General features: G+C 41.1%; 3 non-coding genes and 8 pseudogenes across 3 annotated transcripts; all 11 read left to right on the forward strand.

Annotated features, from left to right (window-relative positions):
* The first annotated feature begins 832 nt into the window (after nucleotides 1-832).
* LOC118937033 lies at nucleotides 833-958 on the forward strand (annotated as a pseudogene).
* Nucleotides 959-2,826: 1,868 nt separating this feature from the next.
* Nucleotides 2,827-2,990, forward strand: LOC118936990. The gene has a single exon (XR_005034414.1). It is a non-coding gene; the product is annotated as a U1 spliceosomal RNA (small nuclear RNA).
* A 1,855-nt stretch (nucleotides 2,991-4,845) lies between these two features.
* LOC118937031 lies at nucleotides 4,846-4,971 on the forward strand (annotated as a pseudogene).
* Nucleotides 4,972-6,839: 1,868 nt separating this feature from the next.
* Nucleotides 6,840-7,003, forward strand: LOC118937118. Its single transcript, XR_005034512.1, has one exon. It is a non-coding gene; the product is annotated as a U1 spliceosomal RNA (small nuclear RNA).
* Nucleotides 7,004-8,688: 1,685 nt separating this feature from the next.
* Nucleotides 8,689-8,852, forward strand: LOC118936970. Its single transcript, XR_005034395.1, has one exon. It is a non-coding gene; the product is annotated as a U1 spliceosomal RNA (small nuclear RNA).
* A 1,771-nt stretch (nucleotides 8,853-10,623) lies between these two features.
* LOC118937015 lies at nucleotides 10,624-10,770 on the forward strand (annotated as a pseudogene).
* Nucleotides 10,771-12,541: 1,771 nt separating this feature from the next.
* LOC118937044 lies at nucleotides 12,542-12,653 on the forward strand (annotated as a pseudogene).
* A 1,861-nt stretch (nucleotides 12,654-14,514) lies between these two features.
* LOC118937021 lies at nucleotides 14,515-14,654 on the forward strand (annotated as a pseudogene).
* A 1,963-nt stretch (nucleotides 14,655-16,617) lies between these two features.
* Nucleotides 16,618-16,769, forward strand: LOC118937025 (annotated as a pseudogene).
* Nucleotides 16,770-18,626: 1,857 nt separating this feature from the next.
* On the forward strand, nucleotides 18,627-18,766 carry LOC118937022 (annotated as a pseudogene).
* A 1,963-nt stretch (nucleotides 18,767-20,729) lies between these two features.
* LOC118937029 lies at nucleotides 20,730-20,881 on the forward strand (annotated as a pseudogene).
* The last annotated feature ends 944 nt before the right edge of the window (nucleotides 20,882-21,825 follow it).

A 21,825-nucleotide genomic window follows, 5' to 3' on the forward strand; every position in this document is an offset into this window, starting at 1 on the left:
TTTTTGCAGTGAGAATGTGTAGTGAGGTATTCTGCCAAAAATGTATTTAGGCATATTAAAACACTTCAGTTTAACCCTGATCGCGAGTATCATCCTGTCAATTTACAGATACAATTACAAATACGAGTATGGCCATGTCACTGTACATAGATCTTTCTATTTTCATGTTCTACTGTGTTATTGACTACGTTTGTTTACGTGTAACTCTGTGTTGTTGTTTTTGTCGCACTGCTGTGCTTTATCTTGGCCAGGTCGCAGTTTGTAAATGAGAACTTGTTCCTAACTAGCCTACCTGGTGAAATAAAACAATTAATTAAAAACCACCCATTGTAGCTACTACCGTGTCTTGTTGATGAAGTAGTAGGCTACTGTTTCTCCTCCATATCTGTGGGTCGTATGCCACCCTGTGGTCGATGGTGGAATCATATTTTACTGAGAGCAGAAAACAAGCGTGATGAAACTATTCCTACAACGTCTGGAACGCTACAAAACACCAGAAATAAATGGTGTCTTTCGGTTGGCTGTGTGCACGAATGTGATTTCAGCATTTTGGTACATCGCCTACTTGTGTGTTACCAGACCAACATTTAGACCAAAAATGCAATGTATTTAGAATTTCTACCGTGTTGCTTGATGGGAAAATAGTCGGTCCGTGATATAATATAGTAAAACAAAATGTATTGCTTTTTTCTTCGCCTTGTCCGCAACTGTATTCGTAAACGTCATTAAACCCTGTTCAATATGATGTGGTATTATCAGTAGTAGAAGTGGTAACCGTGAGTCAAACACCTTTGTCCTGGAAGGAGTACTCCTCTACCAACGTGTACAACTCATACTTACCTGGCAAGGGAGACACCGTGATCACGAAGGCGGTTCACCCAGGGCGAGGCTCAGCCATTGCACTCCGGCTGTGCTGACCCCTGCAAATTTCTCAAATGTGGAAATCTCGACTGCGTTCGCGCTCTCCCCTGATCTTGATGTTAAAAATAATTTAGGGACATATTTATTAATTCGATGTGTTTTAACTCGCTTCGTGTTGAGAAGGACATTTGTCAACATTTGCATGTTCTTATCAGATGAATGGCTATAGAATGTAGGGTCTGTTTATGAGTCAACTAAGGCCTCAGAGATACATTTTGTCTTCTGATAACCCGGATGTGTGTGATATGTTATTGTAGCACTGGTGATTATGCCTGTCATGTCCTGATAATGTCAAGGCAAAGGCCTACTTGTGAATGGATCATTTTGTGCCCTCATGATGTAATCTGGATTGAGGTCTTTCATTTGCTAGAATATTAAATAATTTATAGGAGAGTTTGTAATTTAAGACCACAGTACATGTCAACCATTACAATGCCACAGAAATTTCCCTGGTCAACTATTACCATGAAAACAGACATTTCCCTGGTCAACCATTACCATGACAACAGACATTTCCCTGGTCAACCATTACCATGCCACAGTCATGTCCCTGGTCAAACATTACCATGACAACAGACATTTCCCTCGTCAACTATTACCATGACAACAGACATTTCCCTGGTCAACCATTACCATGAAAACAGACATTTCCCTGGTCAACCATTACCATGACAACAGACATTTCCCTGGTCAACCATTACCATTCCACAGTCATTTCACGGTCAACCATTACCATGACAACAGACATTTCCCTGGTCAACCATTACCATGCCACAGTCATTGCCCTGGTCAACCATTACCTTGACAACAGACATTTCCCTGGTTAAACATTACCATTCCACAGACATTTCCCTGGTCAACCATTACCTTGACAACAGACATTTCCCTGGTCAACCATTACCATTCCACGGACATGTCCCTGGTCTACAATGCCACAAACATTTCCCTGGTCAACCATTACCATGCCACAGACATGTCCCTGGTCCACTTATTTCCTGATGAAATCAGTCAATAAGATGGATTCTGTTGTTCCAAGATGCAGATCCATTCCACAGACATTTCTGCAGGTTTTTTTTTTGCAGTGAGAATGTGTAGTGAGGTATTCTGCCAAAAATGTATTTAGGCATATTAAAACACTTCAGTTTAACCCTGATCGCGAGTATCATCCTGTCAATTTACAGATACAATTACAAATACGAGTATGGCCATGTCACTGTACATAGATCTTTCTATTTTCATGTTCTACTGTGTTATTGACTACGTTTGTTTACGTGTAACTCTGTGTTGTTGTTTTTGTCGCACTGCTGTGCTTTATCTTGGCCAGGTCGCAGTTTGTAAATGAGAACTTGTTCCCAACTAGCCTACCTGGTGAAATAAAACAATTAATTAAAAACCACCCATTGTAGCTACTACCGTGTCTTGTTGATGAAGTAGTAGGCTACTGTTTCTCCTCCATATCTGTGGGTCGTATGCCACCCTGTGGTCGATGGTGGAATCATATTTTACTGAGAGCAGAAAACAAGCGTGATGAAACTATTCCTACAACGTCTGGAACGCTACAAAACACTAGAAATAAATGGTGTCTTTCGGTTGGCTGTGTGCACGAATGTGATTTCAGCATTTTGGTACATCGCCTACTTGTGTGTTACCAGACCAACATTTAGACCAAAAATGCAATGTATTTAGAATTTCTACCGTGTTGCTTGATGGGAAAATAGTCGGTCCGTGATATAATATAGTAAAACAAAATGTATTGCTTTTTTCTTCGCCTTGTCCGCAACTGTATTCGTAAACGTCATTAAACCCTGTTCAATATGATGTGGTATTATCAGTAGTAGAAGTGGTAACCGTGAGTCAAACACCTTTGTCCTGGAAGGAGTACTCCTCTACCAACGTGTACAACTCATACTTACCTGGCAAGGGAGACACCGTGATCACGAAGGCGGTTCACCCAGGGCGAGGCTCAGCCATTGCACTCCGGCTGTGCTGACCCCTGCAAATTTCTCAAATGTGGAAATATCGATTGCATAATTTCTGGTAGTGGGGGACTGCGTTCGCGCTCTCCCCTGATCTTGATGTTAAAAATAATTTAGGGACATATTTATTAATTCGATGTGTTTTAACTCGCTTCGTGTTGAGAAGGACATTTGTCAACATTTGCATGTTCTTATCAGATGAATGGCTATAGAATGTAGGGTCTGTTTATGAGTCAACTAAGGCCTCAGAGATACATTTTGTCTTCTGATAACCCGGATGTGTGTGATATGTTATTGTAGCACTGGTGATTATGCCTGTCATGTCCTGATAATGTCAAGGCAAAGGCCTAATTGTGAATGGATCATTTTGTGCCCTCATGATGTAATCTGGATTGAGGTCTTTCATTTGCTAGAATATTAAATAATTTATAGGAGAGTTTGTAATTTAAGACCACAGTACATGTCAACCATTACAATGCCACAGAAATTTCCCTGGTCAACTATTACCATGAAAACAGACATTTCCCTGGTCAACCATTACCATGACAACAGACATTTCCCTGGTCAACCATTACCATGCCACAGTCATGTCCCTGGTCAAAAATTACCATGACAACAGACATTTCCCTCGTCAACTATTACCATGACAACAGACATTTCCCTGGTCAACCATTACCATGAAAACAGACATTTCCCTGGTCAACCATTACCATGACAACAGACATTTCCCTGGTCAACCATTACCATTCCACAGTCATTTCACGGTCAACCATTACCATGACAACAGACATTTCCCTGGTCAACCATTACCATGCCACAGTCATTGCCCTGGTCAACCATTACCTTGACAACAGACATTTCCCTGGTTAAACATTACCATTCCACAGACATTTCCCTGGTCAACCATTACCTTGACAACAGACATTTCCCTGGTCAACCATTACCATTCCACGGACATGTCCCTGGTCTACAATGCCACAAACATTTCCCTGGTCAACCATTACCATGCCACAGACATGTCCCTGGTCCACTTATTTCCTGATGAAATCAGTCAATAAGATGGATTCTGTTGTTCCAAGATGCAGATCCATTCCACAGACATTTCTGCAGGTTTTTTTTTTGCAGTGAGAATGTGTAGTGAGGTATTCTGCCAAAAATGTATTTAGGCATATTAAAACACTTCAGTTTAACCCTGATCGCGAGTATCATCCTGTCAATTTACAGATACAATTACAAATACGAGTATGGCCATGTCACTGTACATAGATCTTTCTATTTTCATGTTCTACTGTGTTATTGACTACGTTTGTTTACGTGTAACTCTGTGTTGTTGTTTTTGTCGCACTGCTGTGCTTTATCTTGGCCAGGTCGCAGTTTGTAAATGAGAACTTGTTCCTAACTAGCCTACCTGGTGAAATAAAACAATTAATTAAAAACCACCCATTGTAGCTACTACCGTGTCTTGTTGATGAAGTAGTAGGCTACTGTTTCTCCTCCATATCTGTGGGTCGTATGCCACCCTGTGGTCGATGGTGGAATCATATTTTACTGAGAGCAGAAAACAAGCGTGATGAAACTATTCCTACAACGTCTGGAACGCTACAAAACACCAGAAATAAATGGTGTCTTTCGGTTGGCTGTGTGCACGAATGTGATTTCAGCATTTTGGTACATCGCCTACTTGTGTGTTACCAGACCAACATTTAGACCAAAAATGCAATGTATTTAGAATTTCTACCGTGTTGCTTGATGGGAAAATAGTCGGTCCGTGATATAATATAGTAAAACAAAATGTATTGCTTTTTTCTTCGCCTTGTCCGCAACTGTATTCGTAAACGTCATTAAACCCTGTTCAATATGATGTGGTATTATCAGTAGTAGAAGTGGTAACCGTGAGTCAAACACCTTTGTCCTGGAAGGAGTACTCCTCTACCAACGTGTACAACTCATACTTACCTGGCAAGGGAGACACCGTGATCACGAAGGCGGTTCACCCAGGGCGAGGCTCAGCCATTGCACTCCGGCTGTGCTGACCCCTGCGAATTTCTCAAATGTGGAAATCTCGACTGCGTTCGCGCTCTCCCCTGATCTTGATGTTAAAAATAATTTAGGGACATATTTATTAATTCGATGTGTTTTAACTCGCTTCGTGTTGAGAAGGACATTTGTCAACATTTGCATGTTCTTATCAGATGAATGGCTATAGAATGTAGGGTCTGTTTATGAGTCAACTAAGGCCTCAGAGATACATTTTGTCTTCTGATAACCCGGATGTGTGTGATATGTTATTGTAGCACTGGTGATTATGCCTGTCATGTCCTGATAATGTCAAGGCAAAGGCCTAATTGTGAATGGATCATTTTGTGCCCTCATGATGTAATCTGGATTGAGGTCTTTCATTTGCTAGAATATTAAATAATTTATAGGAGAGTTTGTAATTTAAGACCACAGTACATGTCAACCATTACAATGCCACAGAAATTTCCCTGGTCAACTATTACCATGAAAACAGACATTTCCCTGGTCAACCATTACCATGACAACAGACATTTCCCTGGTCAACCATTACCATGCCACAGTCATGTCCCTGGTCAAAAATTACCATGACAACAGACATTTCCCTCGTCAACTATTACCATGACAACAGACATTTCCCTGGTCAACCATTACCATGAAAACAGACATTTCCCTGGTCAACCATTACCATGACAACAGACATTTCCCTGGTCAACCATTACCATTCCACAGTCATTTCACGGTCAACCATTACCATGACAACATACATTTCCCTGGTCAACCATTACCATGCCACAGTCATTGCCCTGGTCAACCATTACCTTGACAACAGACATTTCCCTGGTTAAACATTACCATTCCACAGACATTTCCCTGGTCAACCATTACCTTGACAACAGACATTTCCCTGGTCAACCATTACCATTCCACGGACATGTCCCTGGTCTACAATGCCACAAACATTTCCCTGGTCAACCATTACCATGCCACAGACATGTCCCTGGTCCACTTATTTCCTGATGAAATCAGTCAATAAGATGGATTCTGTTGTTCCAAGATGCAGATCCATTCCACAGACATTTCTGCAGGTTTTTTTTTTGCAGTGAGAATGTGTAGTGAGGTATTCTGCCAAAAATGTATTTAGGCATATTAAAACACTTCAGTTTAACCCTGATCGCGAGTATCATCCTGTCAATTTACAGATACAATTACAAATACGAGTATGGCCATGTCACTGTACATAGATCTTTCTATTTTCATGTTCTACTGTGTTATTGACTACGTTTGTTTACGTGTAACTCTGTGTTGTTGTTTTTGTCGCACTGCTGTGCTTTATCTTGGCCAGGTCGCAGTTTGTAAATGAGAACTTGTTCCTAACTAGCCTACCTGGTGAAATAAAACAATTAATTAAAAACCACCCATTGTAGCTACTACCGTGTCTTGTTGATGAAGTAGTAGGCTACTGTTTCTCCTCCATATCTGTGGGTCGTATGCCACCCTGTGGTCGATGGTGGAATCATATTTTACTGAGAGCAGAAAACAAGCGTGATGAAACTATTCCTACAACGTCTGGAACGCTACAAAACACCAGAAATAAATGGTGTCTTTCGGTTGGCTGTGTGCACGAATGTGATTTCAGCATTTTGGTACATCGCCTACTTGTGTGTTACCAGACCAACATTTAGACCAAAAATGCAATGTATTTAGAATTTCTACCGTGTTGCTTGATGGGAAAATAGTCGGTCCGTGATATAATATAGTAAAACAAAATGTATTGCTTTTTTCTTCGCCTTGTCCGCAACTGTATTCGTAAACGTCATTAAACCCTGTTCAATATGATGTGGTATTATCAGTAGTAGAAGTGGTAACCGTGAGTCAAACACCTTTGTCCTGGAAGGAGTACTCCTCTACCAACGTGTACAACTCATACTTACCTGGCAAGGGAGACACCGTGATCACGAAGGCGGTTCACCCAGGGCGAGGCTCAGCCATTGCACTCCGGCTGTGCTGACCCCTGCGAATTTCTCAAATGTGGAAATCTCGATTGCATAATTTCTGGTAGTGGGGGACTGCGTTCGCGCTCTCCCCTGATCTTGATGTTAAAAATAATTTAGGGACATATTTATTAATTCAATGTGTTGTAACTCGCTCGTGTTGAGAAGGACATTTGTCAACATTTGCATGTTCTTATCAGATGAATGGCTATAGAATGTAGGGTCTGTTTATGAGTCAACTAAGGCCTCAGAGATACATTTTGTCTTCTGATAACCCGGATGTGTGTGATATGTTATTGTAGCACTGGTGATTATGCCTGTCATGTCCTGATAATGTCAAGGCAAAGGCCTACTTGTGAATGGATCATTTTGTGCCCTCATGATGTAATCTGGATTGAGGTCTTTCATTTGCTAGAATATTAAATAATTTATAGGAGAGTTTGTAATTTAAGACCACAGTACATGTCAACCATTACAATGCCACAGAAATTTCCCTGGTCAACTATTACCATGAAAACAGACATTTCCCTGGTCAACCATTACCATGACAACAGACATTTCCCTGGTCAACCATTACCATTCCACAGTCATTTCACGGTCAACCATTACCATGACAACAGACATTTCCCTGGTCAACCATTACCATGCCACAGTCATTGCCCTGGTCAACCATTACCTTGACAACAGACATTTCCCTGGTTAAACATTACCATTCCACAGACATTTCCCTGGTCAACCATTACCTTGACAACAGACATTTCCCTGGTCAACCATTACCATTCCACGGACATGTCCCTGGTCTACAATGCCACAAACATTTCCCTGGTCAACCATTACCATGCCACAGACATGTCCCTGGTCCACTTATTTCCTGATGAAATCAGTCAATAAGATGGATTCTGTTGTTCCAAGATGCAGATCCATTCCACAGACATTTCTGCAGGTTTTTTTTTTGCAGTGAGAATGTGTAGTGAGGTATTCTGCCAAAAATGTATTTAGGCATATTAAAACACTTCAGTTTAACCCTGATCGCGAGTATCATCCTGTCAATTTACAGATACAATTACAAATACGAGTATGGCCATGTCACTGTACATAGATCTTTCTATTTTCATGTTCTACTGTGTTATTGACTACGTTTGTTTACGTGTAACTCTGTGTTGTTGTTTTTGTCGCACTGCTGTGCTTTATCTTGGCCAGGTCGCAGTTTGTAAATGAGAACTTGTTCCTAACTAGCCTACCTGGTAAAATAAAACAATTAATTAAAAACCACCCATTGTAGCTACTACCGTGTCTTGTTGATGAAGTAGTAGGCTACTGTTTCTCCTCCATATCTGTGGGTCGTATGCCACCCTGTGGTCGATGGTGGAATCATATTTTACTGAGAGCAGAAAACAAGCGTGATGAAACTATTCCTACAACGTCTGGAACGCTACAAAACACCAGAAATAAATGGTGTCTTTCGGTTGGCTGTGTGCACGAATGTGATTTCAGCATTTTGGTACATCGCCTACTTGTGTGTTACCAGACCAACATTTAGACCAAAAATGCAATGTATTTAGAATTTCTACCGTGTTGCTTGATGGGAAAATAGTCGGTCCGTGATATAATATAGTAAAACAAAATGTATTGCTTTTTTCTTCGCCTTGTCCGCAACTGTATTCGTAAACGTCATTAAACCCTGTTCAATATGATGTGGTATTATCAGTAGTAGAAGTGGTAACCGTGAGTCAAACACCTTTGTCCTGGAAGGAGTACTCCTCTACCAACGTGTACAACTCATACTTACCTGGCAAGGGAGACACCGTGATCACGAAGGCGTTTCACCCAGGGCGAGGCTCAGCCATTGCACTCCGGCTGTGCTGACCCCTGCGAATTTCTCAAATGTGGAAATCTCGATTGCATAATTTCTGGTAGTGGGGGACTGCGTTCGCGCTCTCCCCTGATCTTGATGTTAAAAATAATTTAGGGACATATTTATTAATTCGATGTGTTTTAACTCGCTTCGTGTTGAGAAGGACATTTGTCAACATTTGCATGTTCTTATCAGATGAATGGCTATAGAATGTAGGGTCTGTTTATGAGTCAACTAAGGCCTCAGAGATACATTTTGTCTTCTGATAACCCGGATGTGTGTGATATGTTATTGTAGCACTGGTGATTATGCCTGTCATGTCCTGATAATGTCAAGGCAAAGGCCTACTTGTGAATGGATCATTTTGTGCCCTCGTGATGTAATCTGGATTGAGGTCTTTCATTTGCTAGAATATTAAATAATTTATAGGAGAGTTTGTAATTTAAGACCACAGTACATGTCAACCATTACAATGCCACAGAAATTTCCCTGGTCAACTATTACCATGAAAACAGACATTTCCCTGGTCAACCATTACCATGACAACAGACATTTCCCTGGTCAACCATTACCATGCCACAGTCATGTCCCTGGTCAAACATTACCATGACAACAGACATTTCCCTCGTCAACTATTACCATGACAACAGACATTTCCCTGGTCAACCATTACCATGAAAACAGACATTTCCCTGGTCAACCATTACCATGACAACAGACATTTCCCTGGTCAACCATTACCATGCCACAGTCATTGCCCTGGTCAACCATTACCTTGACAACAGACATTTCCCTGGTTAAACATTACCATTCCACAGACATTTCCCTGGTCAACCATTACCTTGACAACAGACATTTCCCTGGTCAACCATTACCATTCCACGGACATGTCCCTGGTCTACAATGCCACAAACATTTCCCTGGTCAACCATTACCATGCCACAGACATGTCCCTGGTCCACTTATTTCCTGAGGGATTCTGTTGTTCCAAGATGCAGATCCATTCCACAGACATTTCTGCAGGTTTTTTTTTTGCAGTGAGAATGTGTAGTGAGGTATTCTGCCAAAAATGTATTTAGGCATATTAAAACACTTCAGTTTAACCCTGATCGCGAGTATCATCCTGTCAATTTACAGATACAATTACAAATACGAGTATGGCCATGTCACTGTACATAGATCTTTCTATTTTCATGTTCTACTGTGTTATTGACTACGTTTGTTTACGTGTAACTCTGTGTTGTTGTTTTTGTCGCACTGCTGTGCTTTATCTTGGCCAGGTCGCAGTTTGTAAATGAGAACTTGTTCCTAACTAGCCTACCTGGTGAAATAAAACAATTAATTAAAAACCACCCATTGTAGCTACTACCGTGTCTTGTTGATGAAGTAGTAGGCTACTGTTTCTCCTCCATATCTGTGGGTCGTATGCCACCCTGTGGTCGATGGTGGAATCATATTTTACTGAGAGCAGAAAACAAGCGTGATGAAACTATTCCTACAACGTCTGGAACGCTACAAAACATCAGAAATAAATGGTGTCTTTCGGTTGGCTGTGTGCACGAATGTGATTTCAGCATTTTGGTACATCGCCTACTTGTGTGTTACCAGACCAACATTTAGACCAAAAATGCAATGTATTTAGAATTTCTACCGTGTTGCTTGATGGGAAAATAGTCGGTCCGTGATATAATATAGTAAAACAAAATGTATTGCTTTTTTCTTCGCCTTGTCCGCAACTGTATTCGTAAACGTCATTAAACCCTGTTCAATATGATGTGGTATTATCAGTAGTAGAAGTGGTAACCGTGAGTCAAACACCTTTGTCCTGGAAGGAGTACTCCTCTACCAACGTGTACAACTCATACTTACCTGGCAAGGGACACACCGTGATCACGAAGGCGGTTCACCCAGGGCGAGGCTCAGCCATTGCACTCCGGCTGTGCTGACCCCTGCGAATCTCGATTGCATAATTTCTGGTAGTGGGGGACTGCGTTCGCGCTCTCCCCTGATCTTGATGTTAAAAATAATTTAGGGACATATTTATTAATTCGATGTGTTTTAACTCGCTTCGTGTTGAGAAGGACATTTGTCAACATTTGCATGTTCTTATCAGATGAATGGCTATAGAATGTAGGGTCTGTTTATGAGTCAACTAAGGCCTCAGAGATACATTTTGTCTTCTGATAACCCGGATGTGTGTGATATGTTATTGTAGCACTGGTGATTATGCCTGTCATGTCCTGATAATGTCAAGGCAAAGGCCTACTTGTGAATGGATCATTTTGTGCCCTCATGATGTAATCTGGATTGAGGTCTTTCATTTGCTAGAATATTAAATAATTTATAGGAGAGTTTGTAATTTAAGACCACAGTACATGTCAACCATTACAATGCCACAGAAATTTCCCTGGTCAACTATTACCATGAAAACAGACATTTCCCTGGTCAACCATTACCATGACAACAGACATTTCCCTGGTCAACCATTACCATGCCACAGTCATGTCCCTGGTCAAACATTACCATGACAACAGACATTTCCCTCGTCAACTATTACCATGACAACAGACATTTCCCTGGTCAACCATTACCATGAAAACAGACATTTCCCTGGTCAACCATTACCATGACAACAGACATTTCCCTGGTCAACCATTACCATGCCACAGTCATTGCCCTGGTCAACCATTACCTTGACAACAGACATTTCCCTGGTTAAACATTACCATTCCACAGACATTTCCCTGGTCAACCATTACCTTGACAACAGACATTTCCCTGGTCAACCATTACCATTCCACGGACATGTCCCTGGTCTACAATGCCACAAACATTTCCCTGGTCAACCGTTACCATGCCACAGACATGTCCCTGGTCCACTTATTTCCTGAGGGATTCTGTTGTTCCAAGATGCAGATCCATTCCACAGACATTTCTGCAGGTTTTTTTTTTGCAGTGAGAATGTGTAGTGAGGTATTCTGCCAAAAATGTATTTAGGCATATTAAAACACTTCAGTTTAACCCTGATCGCGAGTATCATCCTGTCAATTTACAGATACAATTACAAATACGAGTATGGCCATGTCACTGTACATAGATCTTTCTATTTTCATGTTCTACTGTGTTATTGACTACGTTTGTTTACGTGTAACTCTGTGTTGTTGTTTTTGTCGCACTGCTGTGCTTTATCTTGGCCAGGTCGCAGTTTGTAAATGAGAACTTGTTCCTAACTAGCCTACCTGGTGAAATAAAACAATTAATTAAAAACCACCCATTGTAGCTACTACCGTGTCTTGTTGATGAAGTAGTAGGCTACTGTTTCTCCTCCATATCTGTGGGTCGTATGCCACCCTGTGGTCGATGGTGGAATCATATTTTACTGAGAGCAGAAAACAAGCGTGATGAAACTATTCCTACAACGTCTGGAACGCTACAAAACACCAGAAATAAATGGTGTCTTTCGGTTGGCTGTGTGCACGAATGTGATTTCAGCATTTTGGTACATCGTCTACTTGTGTGTTACCAGACCAACATTTAGACCAAAAATGCAATGTATTTAGAATTTCTACCGTGTTGCTTGATGGGAAAATAGTCGGTCCGTGATATAATATAGTAAAACAAAATGTATTGCTTTTTTCTTCGCCTTGTCCGCAACTGTATTCGTAAACGTCATTAAACCCTGTTCAATATGATGTGGTATTATCAGTAGTAGAAGTGGTAACCGTGAGTCAAACACCTTTGTCCTGGAAGGAGTACTCCTCTACCAACGTGTACAACTCATACTTACCTGGCAAGGGAGACACCGTGATCACGAAGGCGTTTCACCCAGGGCGAGGCTCAGCCATTGCACTCCGGCTGTGCTGACCCCTGCGAACTACTGCGTTCGCGCTCTCCCCTGATCTTGATGTTAAAAATAATTTAGGGACATATTTATTAATTCGATGTGTTTTAACTCGCTTCGTGTTGAGAAGGACATTGTCAACATTTGCATGTTCTTATCAGATGAATGGCTATAGAATGTAGGGTCTGTTTATGAGTCAACTAAGGCCTCAGAGATACATTTTGTCTTCTGATAACCCGGATGTGTGTGATATGTTATTGTAGCACTGGTGATTATGCCTGTCATGTCCTGATAATGTCAAGGCAAAGGCCTAATTGTGAATGGATCATTTTGTGCCCTCATGATGTAATCTGGATTGAGGTCTTTCATTTGCTAGAATATTAAATAATTTATAGGAGAGTTTGTAATTTAAGACCACAGTACATGTCAACCATTACAATGCCACAGAAATTTCCCTGGTCAACTATTACCATGAAAACAGACATTTCCCTGGTCAACCATTACCATGACAACAGACATTTCCCTGGTCAACCATTACCATGCCACAGTCATGTCCCTGGTCAAACATTACCATGACAACAGACATTTCCCTCGTCAACAATTACCATGACAACAGACATTTCCCTGGTCAACCATTACCATGAAAACAGACATTTCCCTGGTCAACCATTACCATGACAACAGACATTTCCCTGGTCAACCATTACCATTCCACAGTCATTTCACGGTCAACCATTACCATGACAACAGACATTTCCCTGGTCAACCATTACCATGCCACAGTCATTGCCCTGGTCAACCATTACCTTGACAACAGACATTTCCCTGGTTAAACATTACCATTCCACAGACATTTCCCTGGTCAACCATTACCTTGACAACAGACATTTCCCTGGTCAACCATTACCATTCCACGGACATGTCCCTGGTCTACAATGCCACAAACATTTCCCTGGTCAACCATTACCATGCCACAGACATGTCCCTGGTCCACTTATTTCCTGATGAAATCAGTCAATAAGATGGATTCTGTTGTTCCAAGATGCAGATCCATTCCACAGACATTTCTGCAGGTTTTTTTTTTGCAGTGAGAATGTGTAGTGAGGTATTCTGCCAAAAATGTATTTAGGCATATTAAAACACTTCAGTTTAACCCTGATCGCGAGTATCATCCTGTCAATTTACAGATACAATTACAAATACGAGTATGGCCATGTCACTGTACATAGATCTTTCTATTTTCATGTTCTACTGTGTTATTGACTACGTTTGTTTACGTGTAACTCTGTGTTGTTGTTTTTGTCGCACTGCTGTGCTTTATCTTGGCCAGGTCGCAGTTTGTAAATGAGAACTTGTTCCTAACTAGCCTACCTGGTGAAATAAAACAATTAATTAAAAACCACCCATTGTAGCTACTACCGTGTCTTGTTGATGAAGTAGTAGGCTACTGTTTCTTCTCCATATCTGTGGGTCGTATGCCACCCTGTGGTCGATGGTGGAATCATATTTTACTGAGAGCAGAAAACAAGCGTGATGAAACTATTCCTACAACGTCTGGAACGCTACAAAACACCAGAAATAAATGGTGTCTTTCGGTTGGCTGTGTGCACGAATGTGATTTCAGCATTTTGGTACATCGTCTACTTGTGTGTTACCAGACCAACATTTAGACCAAAAATGCAATGTATTTAGAATTTCTACCGTGTTGCTTGATGGGAAAATAGTCGGTCCGTGATATAATATAGTAAAACAAAATGTATTGCTTTTTTCTTCGCCTTGTCCGCAACTGTATTCGTAAACGTCATTAAACCCTGTTCAATATGATGTGGTATTATCAGTAGTAGAAGTGGTAACCGTGAGTCAAACACCTTTGTCCTGGAAGGAGTACTCCTCTACCAACGTGAACAACTCATACTTACCTGGCAAGGGAGACACCGTGATCACGAAGGCGGTTCACCCAGGGCGAGGCTCAGCCATTGCACTCCGACTGTGCTGACCCCTGCGAATGCATAATTTCTGGTAGTGGGGGACTGCGTTCGCGCTCTCCCCTGATCTTGATGTTAAAAATAATTTAGGGACATATTTATTAATTCGATGTGTTTTAACTCGCTTCGTGTTGAGAAGGACATTTGTCAACATTTGCATGTTCTTATCAGATGAATGGCTATAGAATGTAGGGTCTGTTTATGAGTCAACTAAGGCCTCAGAGATACATTTTGTCTTCTGATAACCCGGATGTGTGTGATATGTTATTGTAGCACTGGTGATTATGCCTGTCATGTCCTGATAATGTCAAGGCAAAGGCCTAATTGTGAATGGATCATTTTGTGCCCTCATGATGTAATCTGGATTGAGGTCGGCAGGGTAGCCTAGTGGTTAGAGTGTTGGACTAGTAACCGGAAGGTTGTGAGTTCAAACCCCCGAGCTGACAAGGTACAAATCTGTCGTTCTGCCCCTGAACAGGCGTTAACCCACTGTTCCCAGGCCGTCATTGAAAATAAGAATTTGTTCTTAACTGACTTGCCTGGTTAAATAAAGGTTAAATAAAAAAAAAAAAAAAAAAGGTCTTTCATTTGCTAGAATATTAAATAATTTATAGGAGAGTTTGTAATTTAAGACCACAGTACATGTCAACCATTACAATGCCACAGAAATTTCCCTGGTCAACTATTACCATGAAAACAGACATTTCCCTGGTCAACCATTACCATGACAACAGACATTTCCCTGGTCAACCATTACCATGAAAACAGACATTTCCCTGGTCAACCATTACCATGATAACAGACATTTCCCTGGTCAACCATTACCATTCCACAGTCATTTCACGGTCAACCATTACCATGACAACAGACATTTCCCTGGTCAACCATTACCATGCCACAGTCATTGCCCTGGTCAACCATTACCTTGACAACAGACATTTCCCTGGTTAAACATTACCATTCCACAGACATTTCCCTGGTCAACCATTACCTTGACAACAGACATTTCCCTGGTCAACCATTACCATTCCACGGACATGTCCCTGGTCTACAATGCCACAAACATTTCCCTGGTCAACCATTACCATGCCACAGACATGTCCCTGGTCCACTTATTTCCTGATGAAATCAGTCAATAAGATGGATTCTGTTGTTCCAAGATGCAGATCCATTCCACAGACATTTCTGCAGGTTTTTTTTTTGCAGTGAGAATGTGTAGTGAGGTATTCTGCCAAAAATGTATTTAGGCATATTAAAACACTTCAGTTTAACCCTGATCGCGAGTATCATCCTGTCAATTTACAGATACAATTACAAATACGAGTATGGCCATGTCACTGTACATAGATCTTTCTATTTTCATGTTCTACTGTGTTATTGACTACGTTTGTTTACGTGTAACTCTGTGTTGTTGTTTTTGTCGCACTGCTGTGCTTTATCTTGGCCAGGTCGCAGTTTGTAAATGAGAACTTGTTCCTAACTAGCCTACCTGGTGAAATAAAACAATTAATTAAAAACCACCCATTGTAGCTACTACCGTGTCTTGTTGATGAAGTAGTAGGCTACTGTTTCTTCTCCATATCTGTGGGTCGTATGCCACCCTGTGGTCGATGGTGGAATCATATTTTACTGAGAGCAGAAAACAAGCGTGATGAAACTATTCCTACAACGTCTGGAACGCTACAAAACACCAGAAATAAATGGTGTCTTTCGGTTGGCTGTGTGCACGAATGTGATTTCAGCATTTTGGTACATCGTCTACTTGTGTGTTACCAGACCAACATTTAGACCAAAAATGCAATGTATTTAGAATTTCTACCGTGTTGCTTGATGGGAAAATAGTCGGTCCGTGATATAATATAGTAAAACAAAATGTATTGCTTTTTTCTTCGCCTTGTCCGCAACTGTATTCGTAAACGTCATTAAACCCTGTTCAATATGATGTGGTATTATCAGTAGTAGAAGTGGTAACCGTGAGTCAAACACCTTTGTCCTGGAAGGAGTACTCCTCTACCAACGTGTACAACTCATACTTACCTGGCAAGGGAGACACCGTGATCACGAAGGCGGTAAACCCAGGGCGAGGCTCAGCCATTGCACTCCGGCTGTGCTGACCCCTGCGAATTTCTCAAATGTGGAAATCTCGATTGCATAATTTCTGGTAGTGGGGGACTGCGTTCAAAATAATAATAATTAAAAATAATTTAGGGACATATTTATTAATTCGATGTGTTTTAACTCGCTTCGTGTTGAGAAGGACATTGTCAACATTTGCATGTTCTTATCAGATGAATGGCTATAGAATGTAGGGTCTGTTTATGAGTCAACTAAGGCCTCAGAGATACATTTTGTCTTCTGATAACCCGGATGTGTGTGATATGTTATTGTAGCACTGGTGATTATGCCTGTCATGTCCTGATAATGTCAAGGCAAAGGCCTAATTGTGAATGGATCATTTTGTGCCCTCATGATGTAATCTGGATTGAGGTCTTTCATTTGCTAGAATATTAAATAATTTATAGGAGAGTTTGTAATTTAAGACCACAGTACATGTCAACCATTACAATGCCACAGAAATTTCCCTGGTCAACTATTACCATGAAAACAGACATTTCCCTGGTCAACCATTACCATGACAACAGACATTTCCCTGGTCAACCATTACCATGCCACAGTCATGTCCCTGGTCAAACATTACCATGACAACAGACATTTCCCTCGTCAACAATTACCATGACAACAGACATTTCCCTGGTCAACCATTACCATGAAAACAGACATTTCCCTGGTCAACCATTACCATGACAACAGACATTTCCCTGGTCAACCATTACCATTCCACAGTCATTTCACGGTCAACCATTACCATGACAACAGACATTTCCCTGGTCAACCATTACCATGCCACAGTCATTGCCCTGGTCAACCATTACCTTGACAACAGACATTTCCCTGGTTAAACATTACCATTCCACAGACATTTCCCTGGTCAACCATTACCTTGACAACAGACATTTCCCTGGTCAACCATTACCATTCCACGGACATGTCCCTGGTCTACAATGCCACAAACATTTCCCTGGTCAACCATTACCATGCCACAGACATGTCCCTGGTCCACTTATTTCCTGATGAAATCAGTCAATAAGATGGATTCTGTTGTTCCAAGATGCAGATCCATTCCACAGACATTTCTGCAGGTTTTTTTTTTGCAGTGAGAATGTGTAGTGAGGTATTCTGCCAAAAATGTATTTAGGCATATTAAAACACTTCAGTTTAACCCTGATCGCGAGTATCATCCTGTCAATTTACAGATACAATTACAAATACGAGTATGGCCATGTCACTGTACATAGATCTTTCTATTTTCATGTTCTACTGTGTTATTGACTACGTTTGTTTACGTGTAACTCTGTGTTGTTGTTTTTGTCGCACTGCTGTGCTTTATCTTGGCCAGGTCGCAGTTTGTAAATGAGAACTTGTTCCTAACTAGCCTACCTGGTGAAATAAAACAATTAATTAAAAACCACCCATTGTAGCTACTACCGTGTCTTGTTGATGAAGTAGTAGGCTACTGTTTCTTCTCCATATCTGTGGGTCGTATGCCACCCTGTGGTCGATGGTGGAATCATATTTTACTGAGAGCAGAAAACAAGCGTGATGAAACTATTCCTACAACGTCTGGAACGCTACAAAACACCAGAAATAAATGGTGTCTTTCGGTTGGCTGTGTGCACGAATGTGATTTCAGCATTTTGGTACATCGTCTACTTGTGTGTTACCAGACCAACATTTAGACCAAAAATGCAATGTATTTAGAATTTCTACCGTGTTGCTTGATGGGAAAATAGTCGGTCCGTGATATAATATAGTAAAACAAAATGTATTGCTTTTTTCTTCGCCTTGTCCGCAACTGTATTCGTAAACGTCATTAAACCCTGTTCAATATGATGTGGTATTATCAGTAGTAGAAGTGGTAACCGTGAGTCAAACACCTTTGTCCTGGAAGGAGTACTCCTCTACCAACGTGAACAACTCATACTTACCTGGCAAGGGAGACACCGTGATCACGAAGGCGGTTCACCCAGGGCGAGGCTCAGCCATTGCACTCCGACTGTGCTGACCCCTGCGAATGCATAATTTCTGGTAGTGGGGGACTGCGTTCGCGCTCTCCCCTGATCTTGATGTTAAAAATAATTTAGGGACATATTTATTAATTCGATGTGTTTTAACTCGCTTCGTGTTGAGAAGGACATTTGTCAACATTTGCATGTTCTTATCAGATGAATGGCTATAGAATGTAGGGTCTGTTTATGAGTCAACTAAGGCCTCAGAGATACATTTTGTCTTCTGATAACCCGGATGTGTGTGATATGTTATTGTAGCACTGGTGATTATGCCTGTCATGTCCTGATAATGTCAAGGCAAAGGCCTAATTGTGAATGGATCATTTTGTGCCCTCATGATGTAATCTGGATTGAGGTCGGCAGGGTAGCCTAGTGGTTAGAGTGTTGGACTAGTAACCGGAAGGTTGTGAGTTCAAACCCCCGAGCTGACAAGGTACAAATCTGTCGTTCTGCCCCTGAACAGGCGTTAACCCACTGTTCCCAGGCCGTCATTGAAAATAAGAATTTGTTCTTAACTGACTTGCCTGGTTAAATAAAGGTTAAATAAAAAAAAAAAAAAAAAAGGTCTTTCATTTGCTAGAATATTAAATAATTTATAGGAGAGTTTGTAATTTAAGACCACAGTACATGTCAACCATTACAATGCCACAGAAATTTCCCTGGTCAACTATTACCATGAAAACAGACATTTCCCTGGTCAACCATTACCATGACAACAGACATTTCCCTGGTCAACCATTACCATGAAAACAGACATTTCCCTGGTCAACCATTACCATGATAACAGACATTTCCCTGGTCAACCATTACCATTCCACAGTCATTTCACGGTCAACCATTACCATGACAACAGACATTTCCCTGGTCAACCATTACCATGCCACAGTCATTGCCCTGGTCAACCATTACCTTGACAACAGACATTTCCCTGGTTAAACATTACCATTCCACAGACATTTCCCTGGTCAACCATTACCTTGACAACAGACATTTCCCTGGTCAACCATTACCATTCCACGGACATGTCCCTGGTCTACAATGCCACAAACATTTCCCTGGTCAACCATTACCATGCCACAGACATGTCCCTGGTCCACTTATTTCCTGATGAAATCAGTCAATAAGATGGATTCTGTTGTTCCAAGATGCAGATCCATTCCACAGACATTTCTGCAGGTTTTTTTTTTGCAGTGAGAATGTGTAGTGAGGTATTCTGCCAAAAATGTATTTAGGCATATTAAAACACTTCAGTTTAACCCTGATCGCGAGTATCATCCTGTCAATTTACAGATACAATTACAAATACGAGTATGGCCATGTCACTGTACATAGATCTTTCTATTTTCATGTTCTACTGTGTTATTGACTACGTTTGTTTACGTGTAACTCTGTGTTGTTGTTTTTGTCGCACTGCTGTGCTTTATCTTGGCCAGGTCGCAGTTTGTAAATGAGAACTTGTTCCTAACTAGCCTACCTGGTGAAATAAAACAATTAATTAAAAACCACCCATTGTAGCTACTACCGTGTCTTGTTGATGAAGTAGTAGGCTACTGTTTCTTCTCCATATCTGTGGGTCGTATGCCACCCTGTGGTCGATGGTGGAATCATATTTTACTGAGAGCAGAAAACAAGCGTGATGAAACTATTCCTACAACGTCTGGAACGCTACAAAACACCAGAAATAAATGGTGTCTTTCGGTTGGCTGTGTGCACGAATGTGATTTCAGCATTTTGGTACATCGTCTACTTGTGTGTTACCAGACCAACATTTAGACCAAAAATGCAATGTATTTAGAATTTCTACCGTGTTGCTTGATGGGAAAATAGTCGGTCCGTGATATAATATAGTAAAACAAAATGTATTGCTTTTTTCTTCGCCTTGTCCGCAACTGTATTCGTAAACGTCATTAAACCCTGTTCAATATGATGTGGTATTATCAGTAGTAGAAGTGGTAACCGTGAGTCAAACACCTTTGTCCTGGAAGGAGTACTCCTCTACCAACGTGTACAACTCATACTTACCTGGCAAGGGAGACACCGTGATCACGAAGGCTGTAAACCCAGGGCGAGGCTCAGCCATTGCACTCCGGCTGTGCTGACCCCTGCGAATTTCTCAAATGTGGAAATCTCGATTGCATAATTTCTGGTAGTGGGGGACTGCGTTCAAAATAATAATAATTAAAAATAATTTAGGGACATATTTATTAATTCGATGTGTTTTAACTCGCTTCGTGTTGAGAAGGACATTGTCAACATTTGCATGTTCTTATCAGATGAATGGCTATAGAATGTAGGGTCTGTTTATGAGTCAACTAAGGCCTCAGAGATACATTTTGTCTTCTGATAACCCGGATGTGTGTGATATGTTATTGTAGCACTGGTGATTATGCCTGTCATGTCCTGATAATGTCAAGGCAAAGGCCTAATTGTGAATGGATCATTTTGTGCCCTCATGATGTAATCTGGATTGAGGTCTTTCATTTGCTAGAATATTAAATAATTTATAGGAGAGTTTGTAATTTAAGACCACAGTACATGTCAACCATTACAATGCCACAGAAATTTCCCTGGTCAACTATTACCATGAAAACAGACATTTCCCTGGTCAACCATTACCATGACAACAGACATTTCCCTGGTCAACCATTACCATGCCACAGTCATGTCCCTGGTCAAACATTACCATGACAACAGACATTTCCCTCGTCAACAATTACCATGACAACAGACATTTCCCTGGTCAACCATTACCATGAAAACAGACATTTCCCTGGTCAACCATTACCATGACAACAGACATTTCCCTGGTCAACCATTACCATTCCACAGTCATTTCACGGTCAACCATTACCATGACAACAGACATTTCCCTGGTCAACCATTACCATGCCACAGTCATTGCCCTGGTCAACCATTACCTTGACAACAGACATTTCCCTGGTTAAACATTACCATTCCACAGACATTTCCCTGGTCAACCATTACCTTGACAACAGACATTTCCCTGGTCAACCATTACCATTCCACGGACATGTCCCTGGTCTACAATGCCACAAACATTTCCCTGGTCAACCATTACCATGCCACAGACATGTCCCTGGTCCACTTAT

This window comes from Oncorhynchus mykiss, chromosome 10 (assembly GCF_013265735.2).
Source record: "Oncorhynchus mykiss isolate Arlee chromosome 10, USDA_OmykA_1.1, whole genome shotgun sequence".
NCBI classification, from domain to species: domain Eukaryota; kingdom Metazoa; phylum Chordata; class Actinopteri; order Salmoniformes; family Salmonidae; genus Oncorhynchus; species Oncorhynchus mykiss.